Source organism: Thermobia domestica, chromosome 15 (assembly GCF_964235325.1).
Source record: "Thermobia domestica chromosome 15, izTheDome1.hap1.1, whole genome shotgun sequence".
NCBI lineage: Eukaryota > Metazoa > Arthropoda > Insecta > Zygentoma > Lepismatidae > Thermobia > Thermobia domestica.
Genome location: NC_137468.1, coordinates 135073958 through 135092494, shown reverse-complemented (window position 1 = coordinate 135092494; position 18537 = coordinate 135073958). Strand labels below are relative to the sequence as shown.

Genomic DNA, 18537 nt, shown 5'->3' with positions numbered 1-18537 from the left:
TTCAGAAGGAGATAGTGCGGGACGGGAGAATTGAATCTATCGATATTAACCTCAGAATAGCAACTCTGAAGAAGAGACAGAATCTGAAAAGGAAGACGATTGACTCAATACGCAGATGGAAACAAAAAATACCATCATACAGTATGTAAAAGCAGCTTTATTTATGTTTCATGAAATGAAATTATATTCTTAGTTCAATGTTCTGCGGTTATGCGCTATAGGCTAAAGTAGAGATATAGTTATGCAAATTAATGACGATGAGAGAATTACTGCAACTAAGATAATGGGAGCAAATGAGAAAGCATCGAGAAAATCTATGACTGCATTTCCACCACAAAGCTTGTAAGTATTTGAATCGAATCAAAGACCTTTAGTACCAAAGGTGAGTGTTCTATCACTGGACATAGTATATTTTATGCATTGGTGCATAACACATAATTGTTTCCTTGTGCGAAGTTACCTTTGTCTCGGAACAAAGAACAAAAAACTAAAATAGTATAGCATTGGGCTTCGGTTTGCGGGGCTCTAGGTTAAATTCTTCGGAGGAATCTGACTATACTTACAAATGAGGTACCTACGAAAGTATATTTACATTAAGTTGCTTGTCATGTGCACATCGAATTAGTCCCAGAAGCGACAGTTCTATTAGCGACAGGAACTGTTATCTGTCCTATGAGCGACCGATTCATTTATATTGAGATGATGGAAGATGATATGATTCCCTCTCGTGAAATATGTTTGCCTCTGGCGTTATTAGCGCCCGAACAACCTTGCTACGAAAAATGTAAGTGCCAGTAATACAGTTCATCAAATATATTTTCCCTCTACAGTGAGTGCAAATAAAACTTATTTTAATTTTGAGTTAGATTTGACATAAAACATATCAAATAACTTAGCGAGACAACAGGGACATTTCCATGAAAAGTATATTCTTATGTTATTATTGAAAATCCAGTTGTAATATCCCCTTTCTTCAAAAGCTCTGTTTTCTGTACTTAATTTGTTTCAAATCTAATTACTCACTAAGCACAGTAATATATTTTATTTTGAAAAACTTAAACGTGTAACAGTTTCGCTATCTACTTTTTAGACTTCCAAAGACACTGAATAAAATTTAAAAAAAAAAAGTCAATGATAAAAGACAGCTTTTGAGATCCTTTACATCTGATTGGCTATTCTCAACCAATCTCACCAATTACAATGCAGTTCACTCTAAACAATCCAAAAGGTAAATAAACTCTTTAAACCACCTTCCTCCCTATTGTAAGCTACAAAAACGTAAACTAATTGCTTAATTTGCCTTCCTTCCTTGTTTTGACTTATACATAAAAGCTTGTCGTATAGCGATCTGAAATACGAGTAATCCCTTATAACTAGACGAACTGTTAAGTCCTGCGAGAGATTTGTAACTTGTGTAATAATTTCTTCGAATACATTTTTTTAAAAATATTTCTTTGATATCCTCAAGTGGTGAACACCCTCTTTCCAAGGGCGCCCGATGGGAAGGCAGGGATCACCCCCCTGGCTCACTAAAATGTATCCGTAATATAGCAAACCACGTATATTAAATACCAGATATACCGGACATGGTACAGCAACCATGAAGATGACCCTCCCTAGAAAATTTTCTTCGGGCGCCCCTACCTCTTTCTGATTTCTTTCTTATGCCATAAACATATTCAATCTAAACTTATGCTCCAAATCATTTTAACATGAAATTTTTAATTATATTAGAATCATAGACAAAGGCGGAGCTACTCTAAATATTTAGTTAGTTTTCCCCTTGATATAGTCATTGTATTCATAGAAAGTAATTCAAAAATATTTAGGAAAAACGTAGAAAATATTGTTAGTGTAATGAGAGTAATCTCAGGTATTAAATTCAGGTAGAGCGAAATTTTCCATAGTGCATTTTGTTAGGTTCTAAATCGCATTAGCATGAAACAAGTTAAAGAAGAGAGAACCTTGTCTTCTTCCATTATCTTAGTATGAACGAATTGGTGACTCATAGAGCAGTTAACGGATCGAATCGGTCGCTCATAGGACAGTTAACAGTTCCTGTCGCTAATAGGAATGTCGCAAGTGGGACGACACCGTGCACATCTGATACAAACAAAATACCTATATATTATTCATACCTTATTTACAACAGAAAATAATGTTATTAATAAGACACATATTATAATAATGCTGTTGGTATCACATATTTTCGTACTGGATGCTGATAGGCAGACGAATACCTTTGATATATGCATATTTTACCCGCTGAAAGCATAATTTTTCACCATAGGTTTAGCAACAGAGCGCTGAACGCTCATTGGTTAACGCCAACCGCTAGTTAATCTAACGCGGAGTATAGTAAAAATGTCATTTAGTTACATTTTGACTAATTCTGCACCCATAATTGCTAATTTATAGACATTTGTTCGTAGTAGTTTCTATATCGGTTTTTAAATTTGACATTTCTTCTGGGAAACTATAAATTGAAAAGTATACGTTACTATTTTGTAATTCTTCTGATTGTAGTGTCATTTACATTACTATGTTACAGGAAACATCTTATTTGCATTATTCTCGGCTACGCACAGTGGGGCCAAATGTGGCCAAATTCTTGGCAAAAACCCGTAAAATGAAGTAAAAGATTGACTTGAAACAATTTGTTATAATTAGAGACCGGATGTTAGGCAAAATGCCTATTCTTTAATATTAAAGATATGATCAAAAATAACGTTTTAAAGTTTATATGGAGGGTTATAGTTTCGATTTAAGTCAATTTTATTTTGCCTATTTTGCCTATTTCGACCTTTACTGCCTAAATAATTGCTTTAGTGCCTAATATTGCCTATTCTATGCATTTTCTTCAAAATAACCCTTCATTGGGAAAATATATAATTTACGTAACATAATACACACATATTTACTTATATTATGTGTTTGTAAACACAAGCTCGTGGTACGTTACAATATATATACAAAGATGTTACGGATGAACCTCAAAGATGTTCACATACTTCGGGAAATGAGCAAATTCCAATTTGGCACCCCTGTCACTCGAACACAACGCAGAATTCGACAACATGCAACAACACTTTTTGTCTTCTTTTCATGTCACAAATCACCTCCCGAAGTATGTGCACATCTTTCAGATTCACCCAGTATGTGCAATGCATAACATGCCTCGTTTTTGTATATACAGTAAAAGAAGATATTATTTAACAAACAAGTATGTTTCTATATTCTTTGAACATTATCTATGACTTGAATCTATTTTTTAATGGTATTAAGTATTTATCTTCATTATTTCGAGTTACATTTTAGTGCCTATTTTACTGCCTATTTTTTAAATTTTAAGTGCCTATTTGCCTGCCTATTTTCCAGGTTTTTAGTGCCTAAACATCCGGTCTCTAGTTATAATGAAACCTTAATAGTGTACACGTAAGATAGTGTGCAGAAAAGGAAGTGGTAGCAGCTTACAATGACCTCATGGCACGCACAAACTTGGTTATCCGCCGCAAGACGGAGAGACGCTGCTTAGTGACAGAAGATATGAAGTTGACTTTGAATGCGGCTATCACTAGAGCGCGTATAGATATTCAGCGGTTGGTAAACATGGTGACACGACCCACAGGTATGTATCATTTTGTATATTTAGAATGTTGAATAGATGGGCAGTAGTACTACATAATATCATATTTGGAGAATACTATGGTACTGAAAGCATATAAACTATGGCCAGAACATAAAATGACATTTTAATGGAAAACATGGCGTATCATGTCTGTGATTTTTTAATAGCCGTAGCGGAAACATTGTTCTTACGGTATGCAAAGATAAAACCTGCACATATTTGCACTTTTGGGAAATATAGCGCATGAAAATGTTTTTGGAAAACGAATTCTGCATGTAGTGCTGCTATTAAATTGAGCTGGGGCGAATGTGAGAGCAAATGTTAGGTTATTAGACGTGTGATCTCCATGCACGCATTGACAAAGTTGAATATAAGTCGTTTCTGGAAATTTTGCCGCGAGGCCTCGTTGGGGGTTTCGCTCCCAGGCCCCATTTTATTCCCAACATCTAGTCATACTTCTCGCGCATTCACCCACAGAAATGAAATTCGTCGTCAACCGCGCATTTAATTAATGGTGGCGACATTTTGAGACGCCAATGTTTGCTAAATAGTCTATGGACCATAAGGTAGCACCATATAAACATGGTGATGATCAATTCAGTGTTTTGTTTTTTTGTGATACGCGCACAGAAATGAGATTGGAATGAGCCTCCTCTCGCTCGCTTAGAATACTTCAATCAAAGCTCTGAAATGAGCTCACGTATTACACGATGCAAGATATGAAACAACCAGAACAGGTTATTGATGCATGTAAAATATATAATGTTTAATACATCTGATAATGTATTCATATCGAGAACTTATGATAAAATAATTTTTATGTATTGAAATGTCCTTGCATCATCATTGTCATAACGAATCCTCCAAAACTGAAATAATTTTGAGAACTAAGAATTTGTCTAATTTTATTATTGTTCAGTTGTGAATTGTATACTTACACTTTTTCCTTTCACGCGCAAGAATGTAAGCAATTGTAAATTGTCTAATCAAAGCATATTTCCCTACGCATGTTTATGCCAATCATATAATCTGTTATATAATTTAGGCGCGATACACTTGCCGACATACAAAACCACATTGAAGATATTTGTGAACAGTTAAGCAGCACACCGGTAGTGATGGAAAGCATTCGAAACTCACTGCAGCGACGATTATCACGTTGCATAGGAGTGGATAGATCACTTTGAACATCTTCTGTAGATATATTTATTGTCAGTGCGTATGACCTAGTAGTTTGTAGTACTAGTCTGTATTAGATATTACATTAAAAGCATAGTACGTTGTTGTGTATTCTGCCTGTTATTTCATTACATTACACGACTAGTTACACTTGTTCTTATTTCTACCTTCTCTCTGCAAGTTTCTATCTGGCCTCTTTCCATTGCTCCCTGAAATTATGCAACTATGCCCAGTAGTCTTTCTTTTGAGTAGCATTGTACATGTGTGTGCAATCGTACCATGGATAACAACTTCTTCCTGTATGATTTCCTTCTTTAGTGCACCGTTTTGGTGTCAGGAATCTGTGGTTTCATTTTCGACATTACTTTTGGAACACTATGTATAATTAGAGCAAATAGCATCTTTTCCTTAGGGATTTTTATCTCGTCTTATTTAACGAATGTTATACAAACAAAATGAAAAGAACCGATAGCGATTTGAGCTGAGTTCTCTTCTCTTACCGGAAATACTTCACAACTGCAAAATGAATTTTCTATATTCTGAAAACAGATGTAGATAGCCCTGCCCAAGGTGTAATACATTTCAAACTTGAGCTGCTAGTGAGCACAATTAAAATTGTAAATAGAAGAAAAAGCTCTATATTTTCTTAAATAAACGTTTTTAAGGAAAAAATACGCCAGCCTCCGGATATTATTTCTAAAACAACTTTTTTTTTTCAGACAAATGTATAATAATGTATGCATAAACAAACTGGAAACATAATGATGCTTAGAATGTGCATAAGTTAATTTCTAATGTAGATTTACACAATAAACAGAAAGACAGCAATGAAAGGAGGTAAGATAAAGATACTTTTTTCGTCCATGAAAACTAGTCACCCGTTCTATTTCTTCCCCCCAACTTCTATATTTAATATCGACCGCTTCGTTCTAATCACCATGGCGTTTGTCTCTTAATATTTATTTTCATCCCATATTCTGCACAGTTGTTACTCAAGATTTCTAACATTCTAGCAAATTTGTCAGTTTTGGCATCAAGTGTTTAGGTAGATTTGGCTTATGTGCATAACAAATCCATAAAATGTTCTTTCCTGAATAAAATGGTTTTCGTTTCATCAATCTAGCGTGTACTCAAACAAATATGACTGTCATCGGATTTGGGAAAACGATATAAAAAAATTAAAATTATTTTATTTGGACTCTGCAATCGTGTAGTAATGCACAAACAAACAAACAAACAAAAAATACTTGATTATAAAATGGTCAAGCAACCCTCGCCGACTCACTTCATAAGAATTAATTCTATATCCCACAATCCTTCTTTCCAAGGGATTTTCAAGGGAAATTGGCCAAACTTATAGTAAAGAAAGTGGATGAAGGGACTGGAACTGGGTCAGAATGTGGCATTTCTTGGTTTAAACTTAGCGACTAGACTGCTTGCCAAACATATATTGGATTAAGTGATCGATATTTCGTACGCAAATATAGAAACAAGAAGGAAAAAGAACTTTTCTCGAGACTCGAAGCGACGCACCACGAACCGCAAAAATATGATTAGCATCAAGTTGGCCCCTGTTTGGTAACAAAAAGCAATCTACACTAGCGATGTCTCCGCGGATGTATTACTAAAACGACAGTTTACAATAGAAAACACATCCACATATACAAAATTTTCTTTAATCCTGGTTGAAATCCGGATCCCTTTTCTTGTGTTATTTTATTGTAAAACAATAGAATAAGCGTTAGGTATTTATTTTAATTAAGAAAACTTAAATAAGAGAATAACAAAGTGAAAATAATAAAATGTTACAAATTTATGAAAGACACTTCACTCATTCGTTCGCCTTTCCATAGCGATCACATGACCTCCGAGAAGTTAGCCTCCCATGGATGCTAGAAGCAAAAGTTTTTTTGGGGGGGAGGCAATTCACGTTACTTCTCCCCGGAAAGCACTAACGATTAAACCTAGTGCAATCATTAGTACACCGTTAACGCTTGTAGAAAACACTAATAATTTCGTTAGTGCTTTAATAATAGTGTAGATATGCCCAATTATATGTCGCGAGACTCCCATAATTAATACATGGGAAATTTTTCATTGGATCAAATTCCCGCCAAATTAAAAAGCATTAATGATCTTTCCTAATGCAATCGATAGTTCACCGATAGTGATTTTAGAAAACTAATAGTTTCTTTAGTGCTTTATTATTAGTGTAGATATGCCCAATTATACGTCACGAAACTCCCATAAGAAACAGATGGGGAATTTTTGATTGTATCAAATTCCGCCAAATTCAAAAGTATTAATGATCTCTTTTAGTGGAGTCGTTAGTGCTTGCTAGTGCACCAATTCCGAACATTAGTGCTTCTCATCATGAATGCTTTTGTGGTTAAGAGCTAGCCTGTTTTTAGCATCCTCTAAGTTTTATCTTCTAGTGTCCATACTATTGAGGCACTAATGGGATTTTTGCAATAAACTCACTGACGAAATAGTAATCATTACACTGTGCGTGCTTGTAATTTGGCAGGAATTTTTCAAAATGCAAATTGCCACGTTAGCCCCGCAAGCATCTTAAACATTTCCAAATTTTTCAGATGGTTAGTGCTTCCTTAGTGCACATCAGTGCACTAAATATTTACGTTAGTGCTATGATAGTTTAGAAGTTATTAATAACTCGGTCTTGGCTAACGTTATACTTTTAAACTTTTACGCTATTTTACAGTAATTACCAGGTAGAAATATGAGAAACACCAGCGGTTAGTGCATTGTTGGAGCTCTTTAAAACACTAAGTATTAACGTTAGTGCTGTAATAGTTGAGGAGTTATTAGTGATTTACTCGCGTGGGACTAAGTTTAAATTTATCGAATTTTACAAAAATTTTCCTGCAAAGGTGGCATGGGCGTAAAAAGTAACTGCATCGTTGGTGCTTCCCAGTTAGTGCTATCGTAGTTTAGGAGTTATTAATAGACAACTTGGGCCGGACTAACTTTAGATCTTTCAAATTTTGTATAATTTTACACTGGTTGTCAGATAGAAACAAGACAAACGCCATCGGTTAATGCATTTTTTAGTGTTTCATAAAACAGTAAGCACTAACATTAGTGCTATCATAAAAATTAGGAACTATTAAATAATTCAGACGGTACAGAATTTAAATTTATCGAATTTTACACTAATTCTCGTACAAAGATAGGGCAAACAGTAAAGGTTAGTGCATCGTTAGTGCTCCATGAAAGACAAAACACTAACGTTAATGCTGTCATAGTTTAGGAGTTATTAATGGATAGCTCGGACGGAACTCAATTTAAATTTATCGAATTTTACACTAATTGTGTAAACGTTGAAAAATCTGAAGTTCTCCCCGCCCGAGTTATTTATTAACTCCTAAATTGTGATGGCACTAACGTTAGTCATTGGTGTTTCGTACAGCACAAACAATGTACTAACCTTTTCTGGTTATCTCATCTTATGGAACAATTAATGAAATTCGATAAACGTCAGCTCCTCTCGAGATATTCATTAATAACTTACAAACTATAATGGTATTAACATTACAGGTTAATGTTTTATGCGGCGCTAACGATGCATTATCCTTTGACATATGCCCTTCCTTTGTAGAAAAATTATTGTAAAATTTGATAAATTTAAGGTCCGACCCGCCCCAGTTATTCAACAATAATTCTTAAACTATGTTAGTACTAACATTAATGTTTAGATATTTGTAGAGCACTAATAATGCAATAGTCGCTAGTGCTGGTCCCATTTTCTTGAACACTAAGTGTAGAATTGCAAAATAAAAAAAAGGCAAGAAAGAAAGAAAGAAAAAGAAAGAAAGAAAAATCTAAAGTTAGCACCGGACGAGTTATTCAATAATAGCCTAACTCCTCAACTATGATAACATTAAGGTGGATCACTAGGTGTTCTCGGTGCTATGTTAAACGCTGCTTGAATAGTGCGGCATTGCAAGATAGTGTCGAGTGTTTACTGATGCCAGATAATAAAGGGAGTAATCATGGAATTCTACTTAGATAATTACTGGAGAAATTATTATTCGACTGTTACCGCGATTCCTCTTCTCTAGCTGCAACGCTAGAATCCAGGAATTTTCTTATTGTGACTACTACAGTAAACGTATAAATTTGGCAACAACGCATTTTGGCGTTCTGCGCAAGTTTCTTCTCAAAATCTATTTCCCTAAATGTAAATTAATATTTAAATAAAGTATGAAACATAACACGAAAAATGGTCAAACAATATATCTATTTCGTGATAAGATTATTACTTTAAAATACTTTACACATAGGAATAAACATTTCATAAAACTGAGCAGTTCTAGTAAGATCTAACAGCAAGTGCCATCTTGTGTGCTCATTGTAAAACGAATCAAATATTTTCTTTTATTTGTTATATTTTTCGATATCAGGAGACACAACCAAATGAATCAGTGTCTTGTTCTGTATCTGAAACAATACTCTATCTCATAGTACAATATTTATAATATGTAACGTTTCATTGCGCAGTAATTAAGGGGAGGAGCTAAAATATGTACTGACTTCCGGGTGATGATCCACCTTAACATTCATTTTTGGGAACAATACACTGACCTTTGGCGTTTGTCTGATTTGTATGAAACAACTAGTATATAGTTCTGTAAAAGTTTAAAAAAATTAAGTTACCTCCGCTCGAGTGTTTCACTAATGGCTTCTAAACTACGTATGATAGCTGACGTTAGATATTGTTGTTTCGGGATGCATTAACAATACATTTGTGTCTGTTCCAACTTTAAGAAGGCAAATTATTGTAAGATTGGATAAATTTAAATTAAATCCTGTCAGAATTACTCATTAATATCTCCTAAATTATGATAGCACTAATGATAATGCTTAGTGTTTTACGGAGCACAAATAGCGCACTAACCGCTGAAGTTCGTCTCATTTCTGTCTGACAGTTAGTGTAAAATTGTGTAAACGTTTAAAAATCTAAAGTTAAATCCGCCGGAGTTATTCATTAATAACTCCTAAACTATCATAACACTAACGTTAATGCTTAGTATTTTTTGAGCAGTAGCGATGCACTAACATTTAGGGATTGTCGTATAGGGACGATTAGTGTAAAATTGGATAAATTTAAATTTAGTCATGTCCCAGTCATTCATTAATAACTCCTAGACTGTGATAACATTAACGATAGTGCTTAGTGTTTTAAAGAGTTCTAATAATGCAATAATCATTAGCATTTGTCCTACCTTTCTGGGACAATAGTGTAAAATTCGATAAACTTAAGCTCAGACCTGTCCGAGTTATTCATGATAGCACTAACGATAGCATTCAAAAGCATTCATGATGAGAAGCACAAAAATGTCGAAGTTGGTGTATTAGCAAGCACGAGCGAAGCACTAACGATTGCACTACTAAAAGAGATCATTAATAATTTTTAATTTGACGCAACAAAAAATTCCCCATCTCTTTGTTATGGGAGTTTTGTAACTAATAATTGGCCATATCTATACTAATAGTGAAGCACTAACGAAACTATTAGTGTTTCTAGAAGCAATAAAGATTCACTGTCGATTGCACTAGGTTTAATCGTTAGTGCTTTCTTGGAGGGGCTAAAGTTTTTGCATCTAGCGTCCAAGCTATTCAAGCACTAATGTTAGGAGTTGGTATTTTAAGAAGCACTAACGATTGCACTAGAAGAGATCATTAGTGCTTTTGAATTTGGCGGGAATTTGACCATGTAGTTCCTGTAGTTTTTGGACTTAACGTACAGCAGACGTATAACTGAAAACGCATGTTTTATAACCGTATAAGTGTTTCATCTATACATACTTCCGTATGAAACAATATAGGAAGGGGCACGAGTTTTTCGCACTAAGAATTTGAAAATTTCGTGTTTCGTTTTTCATATTTCGCGTTTTGTCGCATTTTCCAAATAAAGTTTTGTATCTTGTAGCTCTTGTGGAAAAGGATTCCCCGGCATTTTTACAGTTGTTCCTTTTATTCACGGATAACTATAAAAATAAAACATTAATTACCTAAAAACATAATACATTGAATATTTCACTTGACAATGTCAATTTCACTTGTAGAAAATTATATCTTTAAAAAAAATAAAACTGAACGAAAATTAGTAACTAAACTTACTGTGAGTAGGAAATTTTTGTGTCTTCTGAAAACACATAGGCACAAGATACATTTAAGCATTAAACATAAGCATGTTACATGTTTCCGCATTTTCTTCCTGCATTGTTCTACGTTTGTCACTTATCACCAGTTCATACTTGAAAAAAAAAAAAAAACTCTCACAATTGGCACTGTTTGTTGGAAGCCACACATATGTAAGTGCATTTACAACAAACTTCGATCATTACTTCGGAACCCCCCATCCAGCTGCGATGGTGATAGCTAACGTGCAACATGTTCTCTATAGCCGGGTTTGAATCACTAAAAATACACCGTTCATTCCAGTTCTACCGTTCCGTCAGCGGAAAACTAGCGTTTTTAAATTAATGAAAAACTATTTTTAAAATTTCGTTAGGTCTGTTGTTAGAAATTTCGCTCAAAATTGCCAATTCCGCGTTTTATCGCGCAACGGAAACCAATGAAAATGTACAGTACATTGAATACCATAAAACGTCAAGAAACTGAAAAATTACTTAATTCTGACCCATTTCGTTTTATCGCGCATTGCGAAAAGCTCGTGCCTCTAAATATAAACTTTCAGGATCTCACATACAAATGGACGTATATAACATATAGCTGAGGAACGTAACATAAGTATACGCATGTCATATACGGAAAACTATTAGATGTCAGGCATCCTACAACGGTATGATGTAACATCTAAGGCATGGTGCAAAATTTACTGTCGCCAGGTCGCTATTGGCGACCACAAATTTAGAGCTGGCGACCGGTGTTCAGTAGGAATGATTTCTGCCTAAACTCACAGGGCTGCGCAGTTTCTGTTTCGCTCGAAAATAATTGTCACTGAGTGAGAGAAAACACGGAATATGAAGTACAACGGACATGGAAAGTGAAGTCTTTACAACGTTGTAATTCGTCCCTCCGTTCCCACCCTCAATCGAAAAGGTTTGTCTCCCGGCGAGTCAACGCGAGAGATCGTTTCCTCCACTGTTTGAAGCAAGAACAGCTGTGGGGACAGCTTACTGCCTAGAACAGATCAACCAATCACGTCACGATGTCATGATAAATAAATAACAAAATAAGTAAATACATATTTTTAAAAAATAGATTTTTGCATGAGATACCGTTATCACTACAATCGACATGTGGTACTTTAGTGCAGAGATAGAGCGTTACACAAACGTAAAGTCTTAAGGAATGATATTTTTAAACATGTATATGAATTGTCCAATCCAAAATTGATTATCCTAAATCTAATTGTTTGGTTTCGAAATTTTATGCCATGATGTAATCTCTTTCTTTGTCAAACAAAAGTCCATGGGGGAGGGGAACCTCTGATAATTTGTACGTGAGAGATACTGGTGATCATCATTTTTGGATTAGCGAGTGTGTCTGACTTTGAAATTTTGCGCTCTGATCTAAGGGCAGTGATTTATCTACATTCCCTAACACCCCCAGCACCACCTAAAATTTTCGGAACTAGGGGGGTGCAATATTAAAAAGATTCATTCTCGTTCTGCCTAAAGCCCTCCAGGATTTTGTAGAAAATATTTTAAATGATCTTACCTGTAGGCAGAACGGGAATCGTGAAGGTGAAGTTTTAGGAAGATAATAGAAAGAATATGTTGAGGACTTATGTGAGGGTAAGGATAGACCGTGTGGCCTAGATGTTGAAGTAGGTAATGTAGTACACGAGGATGATAAAGGATATGGGAAGTGATAAAAAATTACCGGAAAATTTTCTGGAAAATTTTCCGATTCATAAAAACATATTCCATTTATTTCTGCATCGTTGTTTAACCGTGAAATTTATTTGTAATAAATACTGTCTCAAAAAAGTCTCATGAAGTGAAAATCTAACAACGATTTTTCATTTCTGCAAAAAGTTTCATAAACTTCAATGTATTTTTCTTTCAGAATTCACCTTTGATCTCACAAACTCATATTTCATCAGTTTAATACGCGTAAGACTCATACCCTTAAACACAATAAAATCAAAACAATTTTCTTATTTTCTGTTACAAAAATACTTCATACGGAACTTTTATGTAGTTATTTCATTACATAGACAGGCCTATATGTGAAGAAATAGTGGAATTTTCAGTTTCTGAAATAATTGATAAATTCACAAAGGTCTCTTTTCACTTTCTTATTACATTTTAAGCACTGGGATTGGATATTTGTTCTTTACGAACTCGATTTATGTTCCCTGCACTTTACACGCACACACACATACAAACACACCTCACACTCACACACACACACACAGAGAGAGAGAGAGAGAGAGAGAAAGAGAGAGATAAACACTATGTCAATTTTTACTTGCCAACTAGGAATTATTAGAAAATTTTCCGGTTGCCGGATGCTAATTGGAAAATTATAATTTGTTGCTAACTTTCCTCTACAGGAATTCAATTTTATACCTCAATGTGCAGTTAAATACAGGAGTAAATTTTCTACCTAGCATCATTATACATAATATCGGAAATTGTCTCACTTGTGAAAAGTTCTTCCACTTGTTTCTACATCGTAATGAAAATTTTCCGATCCATGAAAATTCCTTTTATTTGTTTCTACAGAACAATAAAACTTTCCGATTCATAAAAGGTTGTTTTACTTTTGCTTCAAAATGATGAACATTTTCCGACTCTAACAAGTTTTCCAATTTTTCCATAGCCGACAGAAAATTTTTCCATTCATGAAAAATTGTTTCACTTGTAAAAATGTTTCATAGTACTGGAAATTTTCCGAGTCATGAAAATTTTCAGATTTTAAAACGATTTTCACTTTTTTTAAAAAATGTTTCTCTACATGAATTCACCAATTTTATAGTTAACGAGGAATTGTTACTTGATCACTAATATTTGTTCAGAACGGAAAATTTTCCGAAATGAAATATTTTCCAAAATGGAAAATTTTCCACCTCACATCACTAGGTATAGTATTATTTGGGATGAGTTTGAGAAAGTTATATCCCAGATTAGGAGTGGAAAGGCAAGCGGAATAGGTAATATACCAATCGAATTCATTAAGATTATGGGGGATAAGGGCAAGAAAAAATTGTTCCGACTTTGGAATGAAATATGAAACAGGAGAGTGTCCAAAAGATCTCTTGAAGACGATATGATTCTAATGGCTGAGATGTGAGAACTCAAACCCAAAGAGATGTGAGAATTATAGAACTATTAGTCTCATAGCGGATGCACCAAAAGTTTTGCTTCGAATACTAAACAGAACGTTCTATGGAAGAGCAAATGAAAAAGTGGAGGAGGTACAGTTCGTGTTCAGGAGGGGTAATGTCACAAGAGATGCAATTGGATTATTAAGGGTAATCAGTGAAAAGTTTATGGAAAAAGGGAGAGAGGTATTTGTTGTATTTATTGATCTAGAAAAGACCTTTGATCACGTGAATTGGGAATTATTGTTGGGAGTTCTAAAGAAGGTTTGTTGGAATATCTTTCTTTTAAATATCTTTCTTTGTAGAATTTATATATGAACTACACTTTCTTAGAAGTTATATTTTTACATTTTAATGTGCAGCTTTTGGGTCGGTCATTAGCTTTATCGTGACGGGCACAAATAGCCTTGGTGCTGATATCCACATTCAATCTAAATAATCACCATTCAACGGAGAGGGCTATGATAGTTATATCTAGTACGAAGGATTTCTGCTTGGTTTCCTCACATGGTATTTTGTAGTGTACAACATTACGTGTTTCAGTTCTCTCTAGATAACTTCGTCTCCTCTCACTTTTGAATTCGCGATCCGAAAACTTAGAATAATTCAATATAATTTATTTGTACTTGTTATCCGAGTCGCATAACTTACAGTGTTTTACTACTATTAAATAGTTTATTTCAAGTATGCGGAAAATAATGGATATCGAAGATGGTGGTTGCTTGTCTTGTGTCATTGCAGATGCAGATATTCGATCTCTCTCACTCCCAGAGCCGTAGCTAGGGTGGGGCGAGAGCAGGACCATTGCCCCGGGTGCTGATAGCCAGAGCAAGAAGTAAGAAAAAGTGTTGCTATTAAATCAATTTTTATCGGTTTCAGGAGCGTTTTCAAAATTAGAAACAATCAAAATCTGAAATATGTGTTCGGCGTTTTGATGGTGATGAGTTTGTATAGTTAATCAGCTCAGAAATTCCTGAAGAACGTTCCTTCTGAATTTCCGTTACATTTCACAAAATATTTTTTACCTTAAAAGAATCGAAATAAAAATATTATTTGTGTGATCACATATAGAATAAAATTACAGAAGTTTACAATTATTACTGAAAATTAATGGTCTCGCCCATTTCGAACATTTTAAAAGCACATAGTTTCTAATGTATTGAAATTTCATTTCTTATTGATAGTATGAAATGTTGTAAATAGTTGTAATTTCCATAACTGTTCTCTAAGTGAATTTGTATACAATCAAAAGCAGTTTTGTCAAATTTAAAAAGTCCAAAATAAACCTCTTGAAAAGAGCTCTTATTTGTTAAAGAATACATAATTATCGCTTTTGGCGGTTGCAATTGTTTTTCCAAGCAGCTTCATAAAAATTCAGCATAGCATAACTACAAAAGCTGCTTCTCTTACATGTAATAAAAAAGAAAAGAAAGAAAGAAAAAAGAAAAAGAAAGAAGAAAAAAATTAGTAAGGTGAGTGTAGGGGCGCCGAATTCTACTTCGCCCCGGGCGCCGAAATCTAGCTACGACTCTGCTCACTCCCTATTACTACCATTCCCCCCTGTCTCTTACACAGATGGACAAGCATCTACTTCGATACAATATTTATATGCTGCACATTATAAGAGAAAGTTTGTCCCTGTTTTTTATTTTTGTTTATTTTTTGCGTCTTTCATGATTGATATCTTACTTGAGCTAATAGTCTCTTCTTCTTCTATATTTTCGTTCCCTTAATGCAAAACTGTGAAAAATAGAATAGATAATTATGTATCCAAATGGTGGATAGCAGATGAAATACGTAAGCTTTCAATAATGAAGTCTGTACCAGGTGTTCTGAAACCTTGTCGCGCCGGTAATTGTACAAATGTTTGCTAACAGTAAAGTGTTCCCTAATTGATTGTTTCGTTATGTTACTTTCTGAACAGGCGCTTTTCTATGGAAGACTAGAATATTAATACAAGAAAGTTTCCGGAGAATACCGAAATACATTAAATTTTGCTATGAAGTATTGTGTGAATATGTGCTGCAGTATTAGCTCTGGAAATGCGTTCATAATAAATTTATGTGACAATTGTGATGCCATTGAGGCAAGAAGAATCAATAAAGACCGATTCTTACTTATGGATACGAACAGTGATGTAACTAAAAATCGTAGGCACTTAGAACAAATTTCAAATAGACTTCCCCCTCACACTAACTCAGATTTCTATATCTGAGTAATGTATGAAATTGCGTATAGTTAAACAAGCTTTTACCATATAATAATTGTTAATCTGTAAAGATTACTAAATACTAGAGTGTTTGTCTGGAAATTGAACTTTTCAAATAGTTGTCGATTCTCGATCTACCTACTAGTTGCTCACAGAATATTACAGAAGATAAGAGACAAGTGAAACAAAGAGAATGTAATACAGATAATTGAATGATAAAGTTTTAATTCCATTAGCTGTTCTCATCGTAATGAATATGAAGGCAGTACTTGAATTGCGAGACAATGAATATAAAAACAGTTCGTTTAAAGGGGAGTTGCGTTTAAACTGCCTCCCCAAATTAGTTTCAGAATACCTTAAAATTGCTTTGTGCACAAATGCTAGTTTTGCGTGCATAAACGTTTGAAACTATTTTAATGAAATTCGAAAGAGGTAGGGACTTGTCTAAACGGACGTCAAGGAGACCCATCCCTAATTTTATAAACATAGTGAGCATTACGTAGAACACATTCCTCAATTATCACCTTATTTTTCAAATCCTTCAGATAGTTATTTATCATTTTTCGATTATCTCGTTATAGCAGGAAAAAGTTGATTGCACGATTACAGAAATATTGAAGTAAATACTGTGTTTATGCCGGTTTAGCATTCGTCTTTTGGCACTCAGTAAAACTTAATGCTTGCGATTATTCCTTGAAACTCGACTTCACAAACATACTTTTACGTTGAGCCTCATCATCACCTAGATATATCAAATGATTCTGTTTTACGTCTTTTCATTTATCACTCACTTTCAGTTGTAGAAAGTGAGTAAATTTTCCGAGGCTTTACTCGGGAGATAGAAAATCTTATGATAGAGCCAGATTAATTTGGTACCAGGGCCGCAACTAAGGGGGGGCAGAGGGGGCACGTGCCCCGGGCGCGTGGTTGGAGGGGGCGCCAGAAAGAAGATAGTATATCAATTGTTTTAAAAATCGCACCCTTTCCCTTGAGAAACTTATTCTAGAGGTTAAAAGAAATCAAAAGTTTACTTGGCCTTTTCCATGGGACCTCTTTTAGAGAGAGAGAGACAGAGAGTCTCATCTAAATAGGTGTAATGTCATACATTAAAAACCTAATATTGCATGCATTTGTTCCCTTGGGCGACCACAGAGAATCTGCCCCGCCCCCTTTCCTTTTCCTACCACAAGGAGCTGTTTGTCTGTATAATTCCATTGAGTTGAGTTGATTTTAAGTTTAACGTCCCTTTCAGCAGCAAGGCTATATGAGACGTGGACCTACTGATTAACGTGGAATCTGAACCACATGAGCTCCCGCCAGGAATCGAACCCGGGTCTCCCACGCCAAAGGCGCGTACGCTAACCGCTTAGCCACGAAGAAGCTCTAAGTTTAAAACGCTGTTATCAATAGGGGCGGGGGCGAAAAGTTACCGATTTTTGTTGCTTGCTGGTGGTTGAAGAGTTTAGCTCAGACGCGGCCCTGTAATGTTACGCAATTGCTGTAATGTTTTTAAGTTAGAGGGCAGTTTTGTGGCAGAAAAGATAAGTTACATGCCTCGGTGTATTTAATTGTTTCTTGTACGCCTACCAAGGGATTTTGCGAGTGAAGGCTGTATGAAGTTTTATCTATTAGTTTTGCTTGAGAGCTTTTCGAGGCATTTTGAATTGTTATCTATCAGTCCAACTTATGCTTTATTGTTAATTTCAATCATTGTTTTACATTAATCGTGTATAATGTATAATATTTACTATACATTAAATAATCTAAATATCTTGATCTATTTATTAATATTTTATGAAGCAATTTCTTTCATATTTAATCAACTTTCTAGTTAATGCACTGTAAAGAGATATGCTTTGCTCGAATCAGTTTTTTCTATCACTTGTGTGCACCTTAGAGGTGCATATATACGGAAAGAGAAAGTATACATAAAGGTGCACAAAAAGTACAGAAAGTGCTCAAGTTCGAGAGGTACACATAACAATATAGTGTGGAGTTCTTTTGTGCTTCATTGTTGATGGAAAGTTTTCTTCTTTTCTCCACATCAAAGGATTACACCGAAAAATTTACAGAAATAAAAATAAGCTTTTCATTGTTGCATTGTTATGTTCTCAATGATTTTGCATTATAAAAATATTAATATAGTATATGTTAAACTTGCAGTTAAATAGAATTTCCAAGAATTATGCTATATATTTT

At 34.7% G+C, this 18537-nt stretch overlaps 1 protein-coding gene and 1 long non-coding RNA gene across 2 annotated transcripts in view; one reads left to right on the top strand and one right to left on the bottom strand.

The window, feature by feature from the left end:
- The window catches only part of Proc (Proctolin), a 326245-nt gene that overhangs the window by 109925 nt on the left and 197783 nt on the right, over positions 1-18537 (bottom strand). The gene's annotated exons all lie outside the window — the stretch shown is intronic.
- Positions 2726-18537, top strand: part of LOC145671905 (uncharacterized) — a 67992-nt gene continuing 52180 nt past the window's right edge. Inside the window, exon 1 of the long non-coding RNA XR_014128571.1 lies at positions 2726-3628. This is a non-coding gene — a long non-coding RNA (uncharacterized LOC145671905). The remainder of the gene's footprint in view (positions 3629-18537) is intronic.